Genomic DNA, 12275 nt, shown 5'->3' on the forward strand with positions numbered 1-12275 from the left:
CTTTTGGACTTAATGCCAGCCCTTATAAAAATCTGCACTCGACGGAGCTTCAGAAATCGAAGAGGCGCCTGCTCAGAAATCGAAGAGGCGTTTGCTTTCTCAAAAGCTGGGCTGCTTAGAGATCACGAGGGTTGATCTCAGAAATCTAAGAGGCGTTTGCTTTCTCAAAAGTTGGGCTGCTCAAAGACCACGAAGGCTGGTCTCAGAAATTGAAGAGGCGCTCGCTTTCTCAAAAGCTGGGCTCCCCAGAGACCACGAGGGCCGATCTCAGAAATCGAAGAGGCACCTACTTTTCCAGCCTTGTCAGCACCTGTCACACGCACACTCAGCTTTGCGGAAATTATGGGCATTCTGTCGAAGACTTCTGGGGAAGTAGAAAACACATGAATCTTACTGTTCAATCACCCACTTCCCACACGCAACAATAGCTCATGGGTACCACAGAAAACTTTGCCAAAGTTCTCTGCCAAAGTTGAGCACGTGAAGCTTGCAGCTCCCACTACATCGCTCTGACCAAGAAGGGTAAAAGAATAGCAAAGAAACAGCACTAACAAAGTTTAGACCCATAAATTTTGAAGGTCTAGCTACCATATTATTACCCACAAGGGTAAAGGAACAGTACCACTGCTGGATAATTGGACAGTCCCTGTGTGTCAACCTCTGTGCTTCGTGGCAAGGTAGACTAGCAAACATGCCCAACCTTTACTCACATTCGAGAAAACACTCCCAATAAGATTGCTTGCTCCAAAATCGAAGAGGCACCGTCCTCCGAATCTCGAGAGCCAGAATCCCAACATGACTACTTTCTTAAAAATCGAAGAGAGGGTAAAGGAACAGTACCATTGCTGGATAATTGGAAAGTCCCTGTGTGTCAACCTCTGTGCTTCGTGGCAAGGTAGACTAGCAAACATGCCCAACCTTTACTCACATTCGAGAAAACACTCCCAACAAGATTGCTTGCTCCAAAATAGAAGAGGCACCGCCCTCCGAATCTCGAGAGCCAGACTCCCAACATGATTACTTTCTAAAAAATTGAAGAGACACTGCTCCCCGAATCTTCGAGAGCCAGACCCCCAGCGTGACTGCTTTCTCAAAAATCGATGAGGCATCGTTCTTCGAATCAATCGAAGAGGCGCTCGCTTTCTCAAAAGCTGGGCTGCTCAGAGACCACGAGGGCCGATCTCAGAAATCGAAGAGGCACCTACTTTTCTAGCCTTGTCAGCACCTGTCACACGCACACTCAGCTTTGCAGAAATTATGGGCATTCTGTCGAAGACTTCTGGTGAAGTAGAAAGCACATGAATCTTACTGTTCAATCACCCACTTCCCACACGCAACAATAGCTCATGGGTACCACAGATAACTTTGCCAAAGTGCTCTGCCAAAGTTGAGCACGTGAAGCTTGCAGCTCCCACTACATCGCTCTGACCAAGAAAGGTAAAAGAATAGCAAAGAAACAACACTAACAAAGTTTAGACACATAAATTTTGAAGGTCTAGCTACCATATTATTACCCACAAGGGTAAAGGAACAGTACCACTGCTGGATAATTGGAAACTCCCTGTGTGTCAACCTCTGTGCTTCGTGGCAAGGTAGACTAGCAAACATGCCCAACCTTTACTCACATTCGAGAAAACACTCCCAACAAGATTGCTTGCTTCAAAATCGAAGAGGCACCGTCCTCCGAATCTCGAGAGCCAGACTCCCAACATGACTACTTTCTCAAAATCGAAGAGAGGGTAAAGGAACAGTACGATTGCTGGATAATTGGAAAGTCCCTGTGTATCAACCTTTGTGCTTCGTGGCAAGGTAGACTAGCAAACATGCCCAACCTTTACTCACATTCGAGACAACACTCCCAACAAGATTGCTTGCTCCAAAATCGAAGAGGCACCGCCCTCCGAATCTCGAGAGCCAGACTCCCAACATGATTACTTCCTCAAAAATCGAAGAGACACTGCTCTCCGAATCTCGAGAGCCAGACCCCCAGCATGATTGCTTTCTCAAAAATCGAAGAGGCATCGTTCTCCGAATCTCGAGAGCCAGATACCACAGACCACTTTTTCAAAGTGCTCTGACAGAGTTAAAACATGTGAAACTGACAGCTCCCACTACCGTGCTATGACCAAGCAGGGTAAAGGAATAGCATTACTACTTGTTAGGGAGACTCCTATATATGTCAACCTCCATCCCCAACGGACAGGCAGACCTGCAAAAATGCTCAACCCTTCATCATATCTGAGAGGGCACTCCCAACGAAGCCTTTCGAAATATTCAGCTTTCTTTCCCCCCGATAATACCTCTGCAAACAAGCTATACTAGAGCAAGAATATCTCATATCATCAGGGTTAAAAGCAAGAGTATCCCATATCATGCTTTTTCCCTGTCTTTTCCTTTGGCCTTGTTTTTACCTGCAAGACAAGGAGAAAGAGAGCAATCAGTCAGCACTTGGAATCAAGCTTCCAGCTAAGAACTGACTGCCTGGAACCCCTTACCTGATTACTTACCTGGCATTGCTCTCGAGTACTCATCTTCAACATCTTATGTTTCCAGGGAAGATTCTGCATCTGCTTGAGGAACAGATAGGGCAAGTGCGAAGGATACAAGGAAGCATGTGGAGACAAGCGTAACAGCACACGTGCCGATACATCCATTACTCTGTCAAAAGCAAAAGTATCCCATATCAGCAGGGTGGAACGTACTCTAGATTTGATGGACTTGTTTTGACCCTCAAATTCTTCAGTCGGCCTTATACTCTGGAGGAAACCAGAAAACCCTCCAGCTCAGTTCAAGAATAAGCCTGTGGAAAGTTACTTCTTCAAAAGCAAAAGTATCTCATATCATCTCTTCTCATTTTTCTTCTCTTTATCCTTCATGCTGCTGCAAGATGGGGAGAAGGTGAACAATCAGTCGGAGCTCTGATTGCTTACCTTGTCTGTCACCTCTTTCAGCAGACCCCCTAGCTCGGCGACTTGGGGGACTCCTACTACATGGTTTGTATCGCGCTTGACCAAGCCTGAAACTACAAGTAAGCTTCAAGTGAAATTGATACATTACCTTGTGCATCTCCACCAGTTAAAGATACCACCCCTGGATGGAGGAAGAGTACTTCCAGAGAAAATGCCACATCTACCTATGAGACAGATAAGGCAAGTCAAGACGACTCCACACTCCGATACTTAGAAGTTTCGTGATTACGAGATCATTCTCCCACAATATTTCTTAATGTCATTTGTACTAAATCATTCACTTGTACTCACTAAAGGAGAGCTTGAACCTATGTACTTGTGTAAACCCTTCACAATTAATGAGAACTCTTCTATTCCGTGGACGTAGCCAATATGGGTGAACCACGTACATCTTGTGTTTGCTTTCCTATCTCTATCCATTTATATACTTATCCACACTAATGACCGGAGCAATCTAGCGAAGATCACAAAAAGCGACCGTTTTCGCTACCTAGGATCTATCTTGCAAGAGAACGGAGAATTAGATGGAGATCTCAACCATAGAATACGAGCTGGATGGATGAAGTGTTAGAATGCATCCGGCGTGTTGTGTGACCGTCGTAGGCCACTGAAGCTCAAGGGAAAATTTTATAGGACGGCAATAAGGCCAGCGATGTTGTATGGCACAGAATGTTGGGCGGTGAAGCATCAACACGTACACAAAATGGGTGTAGCGGAGATGAGGATGCTTCGTGGGATGTGTGGGCACACGAGAAAGGATAAGATTGGGAATGAGGATATCCGAGGTAAAGTAGGAGTAGCCGAAATTGTAGGAAAGATGAGAGAAAATCGGCTCCGGTGATTTGGACATGTGCAAAGAAGGCCGAATGACGCTCCGGTTCGAAGATGTGACTACGGGACAGAGGTTCAGGGCCGAAGGGGTAGAGGAAGACCTAGGAAAACTTTGGAAGAGACTCTAAGAAAAGACTTAGAGTACTTGGATCTAACGGAGGACATGACACAAAACCGAGCGCAATGGCGTTCTAGGATTCATATAGCCGACCCCACTTAGTGGGAAAAGGCTTTGTTGTTGTTGTTGTAAAGAAATTATTATTTATTTAAAAAAACGATATTATCTATACAATAGGCTAGTAATAATATGGTTTAAATTCACATTTGACGAGAATTGAATGTAAGACTTCTCACTTATAAGTGAAAATGAATATCACTAGATTATAGTACTAAATGGTAGATAAAAGAAATTAGTTTAAATGGGAAGAATCAAATTTACGAGCTTCCGAGAGATTTTTTTAGGGCCGGTACTATTTACATACCATTTTATCTTTCATACATCTTTTGAAATTTTAACCGTTGGATCAAATGGATAAGGATGATTAAATGACAAAAACTAACAAAATAAGTGGAAAGTAAATAAAAAAATTGTGTGAATACCCTTAGTATTTTTATGTAATCACTTTGTCACGTAATAATCGTTTATTAAATGGATAGGACATTATTTGAATATGTGATAAGCGACATTGACATTATAACAAAATCTTAATTGTATGAGAGAATCTCTTGATGACACATCGTCATTTAGTCTAACTGCACTATTTTACTTTGTTACAAAAAATATTAAAATTTTGGGTAAATATCAGTTTACTACCCTCAAGTTTTGTGGTTTTCAACATTTAGTACATGAAGTTTTTTTTGTCCCAGAATCATACCTAAAGTGCTAATTTTGGGACAGTCTCGTACATTCGTTAGTCTGGCTGTTAAGTCTCCCGTTAACTGATGACGTGGTGCTCATAAAATAGTTAATTAAAACACACACACACACACACACACACACACACAAACACCCAGAACCCTTCGTCTTCCCCCACCCTCCACCCCTCCATCCCACACACCTAGAACCCCTTCGTCTTCCCCCCCTCCACAGCTCCACCCCTCCACCCCCTCCACGGCTCCACCCCTCATCCCCTTCACCCCTCCATCCCAATACAAGAATAATTAATTTTTCATCTCCAAAACCATAACAGAGAAATTGAATCAAAGACCCACTTTTACCAAAAATTGGATAATCCAAACGATGGAGGAAACGAAAATGAGAATCATAATCTATCCATATATTTAAATTCCACACATTTAACCTCAAATCTAACAGATCTTATCCTCAACGATCAAAACACACTCGGAGGATGATAAATCAATTCAATCTCTGAAAAATACTCAATCAATCACAAATTTTCACCAGAAAAAGTTTAAGGTTTGGTGCAAAAACAACTTTAGATCCAAATATCATAGATTAATTAGGCATAATAAGAACAAAAGGGAAAGAAAGAGAGAGAGAGAGAGAGAGGGATCTGAGAACGAGACCATCGCCGTCCTTGTCGAATAGGCTGAACGCCTCCTTGAACTCGGAGATCTGGTCGTCGGTGAGCTAATCGGCCATCGTTGAGAATGTTTGGCTTCTGAGAAAATCACAGAGAAAGTGTCCAAAATGAAAAGGAAAATATGTTTGTGCATGTCTCGAATGTGGAAAAATGTGAGAGACGGGTAGGCTTTATATATCCAAAGAAAGAGTGGTGGGGGGATGGAGGGGTGGAGGGTAGGGGAAGACGAAGTTTTGGGTGTGGTTTGTTTTTTTTTTTTTTAAATTTTAAATTTTAAATTTATAAATTTTTTTGTTAATGACACGTGCCGCCCAGTCATTGTCCACATGGGTGCCACATCATCAATTAACGGGAGACTTAACAGTCAGACTAACAGATGTATGATATTGTCCCAAAATTAACACTTTAGGTATGACTTTGGGACGTAAAAAACTTCATATACTAAATGTTGAAAACTACGAAATTTGAGAGTAGTAAACTGATATTTACCCTAAAATTTTATGTACCTTTTTGAAATGTTCACTGAATTTCATACCTTTTCTTTGATGTCACATTTTGAATTGATAAAATGTATCTCATTTCCAATTTTTTATGAGCCATAAAATGCTTCCAACTAGAAATTCACTCTTATTCCTTCATGTTAACAATTTTTTAATTAGTTCTCATGTTGCAGGTGTAATGGGCTCGATATAGCATAAGTCATGATGTGTAAGTCTTAGATTAAAAGAGCGACATAATAATTTACACTTTACAAGTTAAAAGTTTATGTCCTAATTGCACATAAGTTTTATATGATGAAAAGTTCATTAGACTTTTGACCTAGATGGTTAAGGTGGAGATAACCCTGTGAACCAGGAGTTGAGATGTGTGTTTACATAGGACAGTTGTGCACCAATACTTCTGCTTCTCTTGTCTTGTATCCCGTTTTGTAGCAAAGGGAGCTTATTTTGGTGCAGTGATTCTATTTCGATCAGCTTCTCTTCTGTGGCCTTCCCCCACATCATGGCATAAAATCCAGTAACGATTATGGCTGCACCAACCAAACTGCAAAGTTGTTCTATAATCATCATTAATTTGCTAATAAGAATGTATTATTTCTTAATCGTGATTCGTGAGCTAGATTTTCTAACAACCCAAAGACGTTGTCAACAAGCTGTAGCTTTCACCAACTTTCAATGATTAAATATCATACAAAATCAAACACAAGAGGTTGTACAATTGATATGAACAACAATATTAATTTATACCTTCCAAGGTAGAATGAATCTCCCAAAAATATGGCACCCATGATCACACCAAAAATTATGCCAAGAGGCTTAAACATAGAACAATAAAAAGCTCCAACCTTTTCTACACACCAGACAATTACACTGAAATAAAGAACCGTCGCAACAATTCCCTGTATGATAATAAAAAAATATTTTAACATAATAATCAACCCGTATACTCAAATACGCTAGAATACATGCATACAACTCAAAAATTAATAATTCTAATTAAGGGGTTATGCTAGATCACTTCCAAATACTGAGTAAACGCTACAGCGTAAAAAATTGCTTACAGTGTATAAAACAGCAATCAACCCCACATCCAGCCTTATTTCCCAGGCACTTGCATCTCTAACTGCAATTAAAGCAAATATTGCAGACTGAATGGTTGCAAATAAGCATTGGAAAAAGACTGATAGCAAAATTGCGGGGTACTTCTTAACGACCGTTGCCTGCAATGCAAACATTTGGAATTTTGAAAGAAAAACGAATAGAAGTAAAACTTGTTATAATTCGCTTGTTCTTTACTTTCAGCTTTATAAAGGGTAGCTGAATATTAGGGGTAGTTACCTGCAGAATGTACCATAAAGAAATTGAGAAGGCGTGAACTGCAAGAAAAAGCCCTCCGAGGATCCAGTTTGATCTTGATGAGGAAAAGATTTGATAGAGTGAATTAGGAAGTGATGCAGATAGCCGTATGATCGGTAGACCTTTGTAAAATGTTACAACAAATGCTCCTCCGATTGACATTACGGTTCCAAAAACTTTTGCTTGGCTGCTTGAGCTTCTCCAGTTTACAGTTTCCATCCTAAATACTCATTTGAAGCAATGCATGCTAATTACCTCTACGTAACATAAAATGTTAATCTAATTCCATCACTTTCATTTTCTCTTCCAATCAGTGTAACAATGGAGCGTGCATACCCATACAGGCAGCTGACCCTTTGAAGTTTCAACTAAAACGAAGTAATAAAAACCCTATTTATATAAGAAAAGCTTATAATATAGACGCACATACACATTTTTGAAAAATAATTTATGTTCTCTATATCAATGATGCAGAAAAGTACATGATTAAAATTGAATGTACTACGTATTAAAGTTCTTACGTGTTTTCACATAATTATTTTTCTATTCAATTTTTTTTCTCGTCCCGTACTTTACTAACTACTATAAAAGCTGTAGTAATAAGTCTTTTTCCACACTCTAGTTTTGAATATGAAATCTATTATAAAATTTTCAAGCCAATTGGAGTCGAGAAGGAGGTACTTGAGCAGTATTTCTCATCACCAACTCCTGTGTTTAGATGGATACACCCGTTCTAATTGGATTTTATAAGAAAATCAACTTTGAAGAGAGTTTAATATCTTTAGTCATAGTCGTACAGTAACAGTACTTGCCATCAGTTCAAAAGAACTTAATTACATAATTACTGAGAAGCACTATATATAGTGCTGGTCCCCCAAAATTCAAACAAATATTATTACTCTCTCACTATCAAGAAAAAGGGGAAGAAAATTAGTACCTAAAAATGATGGCAAGTATGAAAGAAAAGCTGGGATGAGGTTAAGCATGGCCGTGCTAAGCGTGGGAGAGCTGTATTCTATGCCAATATTTCCAAATATTTGTGCTGAACAACTGCACATATGATGATCTCTGATTAAATTTCTAAAAAATTGTAATTAAATTATAATTCACATGTAATTAATTAGTATGTTACCTACCAAAACAGGCCAAGCAAGAAGATTCTGCAGAGTATGGAGAATGTAAGGGGAGGGCGCTCCGATCTGCTAGTAACCAGAAAATCAAAGTGAAAAGAAAAAAGAAAAGAAAAGGATAGTTAAAGAAAGTTGGGTTCCATCATAAAACCAATTGACAATACGAGGAGTAATCCAATTTACTAATTAGCACATGCAAAGTCCCTCAGATTTGGGATTCGCTCTGAACAATAATACTATCAAGACTTTAGAGAGAGACGGAGCAGAAGTACAGTAAAATAATAAATCAGCTGATTTGATCAAATAATTTGTATGCACGAAAGAAGGAAGGATTATATACAATTAACCTGTGGAAGATGAGAGCAGAAGGGAGAAGAATGAGGGCGGCGACCGCGTTGGCATAGACGACGATGATGTATGCATTGGTCCCTGTGGACATCGCTGCTTTGTTTACTACCACACTCCCAGTCTGAGCCATAATCGCCATCACCATTCCAATAAAAGGAAGTAAAATCTTCATGCTCATGTTCATCCTCTCTCTCTCTCTCTCTGAGAAACAAAGTCACAAACACTGGTACACATGCATATTCTCACATCCCTGTTAATTATTTTGTGATAATCTACCTTGTAGTTTTCTTTTTTGGCCCAATTTTACTACTTGTAAATTTGTTGTAGTGGAGGAAATGCATGGTTGACATGCATGGGCATTTTGGCAAAAATCTCTTTCTTTGTCGAACGTGTACTATTGGATAAGAGGTAGATATTCTATGAGCATAACTATTTTTACGATAATTTTGTGAGCATAATTATTAAAAAATACAAGAATTTATTGTCACGATGACATCTCGATCATTGTAAGTCTTTTAACTAGCTAAGCTAATGAAGAGTAAAGTTTTCTTGGACCCAAAGTTTAAAAAAATTGTGATCATCCCATTTTGATCTTAATTCTACAGCAAAAGAAAAAATACGAAAAAATAAAATTAAATGACCACTTATTATAAAGTTAAATTTAAATTATGAATAATGTCTGATAATGTGGGGAGAACAGATCTGAAAGCTGCTTTGTTCCTTCCCATTGTTAACGTGAGTGGTATTAAAAAGGGTATGTAAATATATTGTAAATATTAAAATTCTTTATTAGGAAGGATAGTTGTGTGTCATTTATTGTTTCCTTATAGAACAAGGATTGTATCTTGTATATATTGTCTATTATGCAATACAATAAAAATTAAGCCGTAAAATTCAATTTGGCATCAGAGCCAACCGTAACCCTAGAACTCCCACTGTGCCGCTGCTACCGTGAAATCAGAAAAAACAAAGAAGGTGTTCGCTCCCTAAATCCGCCATGGCGCCTTGCGGGCAAGCCGGGGATTTACTTCACATACGAGATTGGTGGGTGCGGGCGTGCCACTACTAGATGCCGCTAGTAGACGGGATTTGAATGATTGAGGTTGCGCCTTTTGACTTCAAATCAAGAGATTGTGCCATTTGAGTGGGAGTTGCTCAAATTAAGGTTCTTTGTTTGCCTTAAAAATAAGGACTTTACTTATATGGAGAGATAGAACAATATGTAAATGACAAGGTTGCTTGGAAATATAAATGACAGAGGAAAGTGACTAAAATTGCAGATTGCTTGTAATTTATATGGCTAGAAATGAGTACATAAAAGCTACAAATGAGATCGATACCGCAAGTGAGCAGCAGAGCTAATAAACTAGATAAAAGAAGGCTTTTGGCAAATCTGGTTTGAGCAGAGTTTGTGCTTTTGTTTGTTTGTTTGAGTGTCCTTATTCCTTGTTTCTCTTTCTTCTTATATAGACAACTCGGCTTGGCCTCCTGTAGCAGCAGCCTTGCCCGAATGCGGTTTGAGGGTGATGACTCATCAGTTTTTTTACATGTACTGCCATCATAAAGTACTTTATGGGCTGTGTAGCTGATCAGTCTATACCACTTGGCCCTTGGGTAGGTAAGCAAGTGGTCTTCATGAGCTGTACCAAGTCAGAAAATGCCATTTCTGCCTTCTGGGCTTTGACTGGGCTTCAGCTGTCTTCCCTTTCGGGCCTCCTTTTGGGCTAGCTCCTTTCTTGAGCCCAAAGTTCAAGTTTTGATCCAAACAGAAGGTCCGGCAGTCTGCTGTCTCTGCCGCATCCCTGCAGCAAGCCTAGACTGCTGCCCGTGTATTGTTGCTGCAGGAAACCGACTGCAGTTCAATGTGCAGCGTATTGCTGTGACGTGTGTGTGTGTGTTTTTCTGTGTTGTACCGTATCTGTTGCTGCATCCTTGCCGCAGGAAACCGACTGCAGTTCAGTATGCAGCGTATTGCTGTGCCAATAAGGTTTTTTCTGCTAGAGTTGATAAATAAAAAAAGGGAAAGAAAAAAATGGGGCTTGGCTGCTGTCTGAATTACAGCTTGACAACGTGTTGCTATTTTTTTTTTATTTTGTTGCCGTGTGCTCTGGTTTTTCTAGTTGTCGTGCATCAACAATCACAAAAGCTCTCAGTGGCGTGCTGCTATTATAGTGCTGTTATTGTCCGTATGTTATTATATTAGTTTTGCTGAGTATCTACAAGTTTTATCCGTGGAGTCTACTGCTTGTTTTTCCTTTGCAGTGTGTGGTTCTATAATTGGTGTGGTATTGTGATTGTCGTGTATTATTGTCTCGTAAGTTATTACAATGACGAATGTAGGTTGGATTCTAGACTCAGGTGCAACCGATCATATGACTTTTGATAAGAATTTATTTACTAGTATGACAACCAGTTCATGGAAGTGTATTGCAACTGCTACCGGAACAACAGCACCAGTTTTGGGGGCCGGCACTGTGAACCTCACGCCAGCCCTTCCCCTTCATCACTGCCTGCTTGTTCCCTCGTTGTCTCATAATTTGTTATCTATTCCTCAAGTTACTGAGCAATTAGACTGTGTTGTACTTATGTATCCACTGTTTTGTTTGCTTCAGGATATTCAGACCAAGGAGATAATTGGACGTGGCACTAAGAGATAGAGGTTATATTATGTGGATGACGTCGTTCCTGGCAGAGCTAATGCAGTTCAAGCATCCCGTACCAATAATTTACATGAAGTTTGGTTATTGCATCGTCGGTTAGGACATGCTTCGTTTGGGTATTTGAGGCGTATGTTGCCTAGTTTATTTCATGAAATAAAAGAATCAGACTTACAAGGTGAGGTATGTATTCTCACGAAGAGTCATCGCGTTTCGTTTCCTCCTAGTATGAATAAAAGATTGTTTCCTTTTGAACTTGTGCACTCTGATGTTTGGGGTCCTTCTCCTGTTAGTACTTTGTCTGGAATTAAATGGTTTGTTACCTTCGTTGATGATTGCACTCGTATGACTTGGATTTATGTGATGAAGAATAAAAGTGATGTGGGTATGGTGTTTCGATCATTCTTTCAAATGGTTGCAACACAATATTCCTCTGTTATTAAGGTTCTTCGCTCTGATAATGGAGGTGAGTATATTGGTTTCGAGTTGTCCAACTTTTTTCGGGACCAAGGAATTCTACATGAGACTATTTGCCCTCATACCCCACAACAAAATGGGGTTGCTAAAAGAAAGAACCGTCATATCCTAGAAACTGCCCGTGCCTTGCTCATTGGTGCGTCTGTACCTAAACGGTTTTGGCTTGAAGCTGTCACTTATGCCGTGTATGTGATTAACCGTATGCCATCCCGGGTTGTGGGTTTTTGTACACCTCTCCAAGTATTGACAGAATTTGTTCCAGTAGTGTCAACCAATACTCTTTCTCCTTGTGTATTTGGATGTGTAGCCTATGTTCATATTCACAAGATTCATCGTAGTAAGCTCGATCCATGTGCTCACCGTTGTGTTTTTCTGGGATTTGCTCCTCAACAGAAAGGGTATAAGTGCTACCACCCTGAAACTCATCATATGTATGTAACTATGGATGTTACCTTTTCTGAAT

The 12275-nt window shown here is 39.9% G+C and overlaps 1 pseudogene; it reads right to left on the bottom strand.

Moving 5' to 3' along the window:
* Positions 1-6034: 6034 nt before the first annotated feature.
* LOC126596329 (WAT1-related protein At5g40240-like) lies at positions 6035-8977 on the bottom strand (annotated as a pseudogene).
* Positions 8978-12275: the final 3298 nt, after the last annotated feature.

Source organism: Malus sylvestris, chromosome 13 (genome assembly GCF_916048215.2).
Source record: "Malus sylvestris chromosome 13, drMalSylv7.2, whole genome shotgun sequence".
In the NCBI taxonomy this organism is placed as follows: Eukaryota; Viridiplantae; Streptophyta; class Magnoliopsida; order Rosales; family Rosaceae; genus Malus; species Malus sylvestris.